Source organism: Gossypium hirsutum, chromosome A09 (genome assembly GCF_007990345.1).
Source record: "Gossypium hirsutum isolate 1008001.06 chromosome A09, Gossypium_hirsutum_v2.1, whole genome shotgun sequence".
NCBI classification, from domain to species: Eukaryota; Viridiplantae; Streptophyta; class Magnoliopsida; order Malvales; family Malvaceae; genus Gossypium; species Gossypium hirsutum.
In genome coordinates this window covers 21,348,769-21,350,922 of record NC_053432.1, presented here as the reverse complement: position 1 = coordinate 21,350,922, position 2,154 = coordinate 21,348,769, and positions in this window count along the sequence as shown.

The following is a 2,154-nucleotide window of genomic DNA, read 5'->3' as shown; positions in this document are numbered from 1 at the left end:
TTCCAAGAAGGATTCAGTTCGGGTAATTGTGGATAGGCTCACGAAATCTGCCCATTTCATACCTGTCTGAACCGACTACTCACTTCAGAAGCTGGCCAAGTTGTATGTGGCGGAGATAGTGTGGTTGCATGGGGTGCCAGTATCGATAATTTCTGATCGAGACCCAAGGTTTACATCTTGCTTTTGGCAAAAATTGCATGAGGCGTTGGGAACGCGATTGGATTTTAGTACGGCCTTTCACCCTCAGACGGATGGGCAGTCAGAGAGAGTCATTCAGATTTTAGAAGACATGTTGAGAGGTTGTGTTATTGAATTTAAGGGCAGTTGGGAGGACTATTTGCCATTGGCGGAGTTCGCGTTTAACAACAGTTACCAAGCAAGTATTCAGATGGCTCCTTATGAGGCACTATATGGGCAAAGGTGTCATTCGCCTACGTGTTGGGCAGAGTTGGGGGAAAGGCAAGTACTTGGTCCAGAGTTGGTAGCAGATACTGAAGACAAAATTAAGGTGATCAGGAATCGGTTAAAGGAGGCAGTGGATCGACAAAAGTCTTATGCCGATCTGAAGCGTAAGGATATTGAATATGCTGTGGGGGATATGGTCTTTTTGAAGGTATAGCCTTGGAAGAGGATATTGAGATTTGGTAAGAAGGGCAAGTTGAGTCCACGGTTTATTGGGCCTTATCGAATTATTAAGCGGATAGGGCCGTGGCTTATCAGCTAGAGTTACCTCCAGAGTTGGATCATATTCACGACGTTTTTCATGTGTCCATGCTAAGGCGATATCGTTCTGACCCAACTCATATCGTGCCAGTTGTAGAAATCCAAGTACAGTTGGATTTGACCTTCGAAGAAGAACCTGTGCAAATACTTGATCACGACATCAAGGTGTTGAGAAGGAAGTCAGTTCCATTAGTGAAGGTACTTTGGAGAAACCATGGCAAAGAAGAAGCTACTTAGGAAACTGAGGAAGCAATACGTCAGTAATACCCTCAACTGTTTGGATCAGGTAAAATTTCGAGGCTGAAATTTCTTTAAGGATGGTAGAGTTGTAACATCCTGATTTTTGGGTTTTTCGTGATTTTCGAGATTTTGGTAAAGTTTTTAAAATTTGGCACTTGGTTGTGAAATTCATAATTAGAGGGTGTAAATGGGCTTATGGAAGGCCCATGTGTTGGCCAAAACCCCGTAGAAATTTTGAATTTTGGACTTAAGAAGTTAGGGGCGTTGGATAGGTGGTCTTATTAAAAATTGTGGGTAAAATGTTTCACAAAGGAGCCTCTGGTAAAGTGGCTAAGTGATGCCACTAAGAAACTAAAGGGTGGCGTGTAAGTGGTTGGGGGAAGACCTGGGTTCGAGTCCCTGTGATGGCAAAGGTGATGTTAATTTTTATGCTTTGAGCAGGCAGGAGTTATAGCCGAATGGAACTCTATGGGAGAGAGTTTGAATCAGTCAAACGCATGGATTAAGGAGGGATAAGGGAAGAGATTTTAGGGGTTTGAGAGGGAGATAGAGTTAGCCGATTTGAGGGGATTAGAGAAGGGGTTTCGGTAGAGGGGTATTAGGTTAGAATTTTCGGCATTAGTGACTAGGTTGTGCCATTTTCTTCTTTTGGTTTAGTCTTTTTCTCTCTTTTTCTTTTCTAGCCGAATCTATCACCTTTCCCTTTATCTTTTCTCCCTTTTCTTTCTCAAAAACCAGCCCACTACTCCCCTCCATTCATCTATTGTTTCTTTCCCTCACCTCCACTTCTGCCAAAAAACCGCAAAAGCCGAAACCTGTGAAGCTAGGTGGTGTCGAAATCTTGTTGACCAGCAACTCTCTGTTTTCCTTCACTTTTTAGTGGCCAATCCCTTTATTTTCTAAGCTTTACATGGATTCAAGAAGAAAGACTGTGGTAAGTGTTCGTACTCTAAAGCGATTTTAATAGTAATTGTTGACAAAAGCTGAAACCCCTATAGTTTAGGGAGGTGGCCGAATGTGGGTATAGGCCTTATTGGGTTTCTCCTTTTAATCTTTTGTGTTTATATAGTGGAGGAGCAGCAAGGCGTAGGGTCGACTTGGATTAGCTTGGATCATCGGAGTGACTAAATCTAGGCATCAATTTCAGCAAAGGTATGGGTTCCAAGGCCATTATGGAAGGTGGCTGAATGT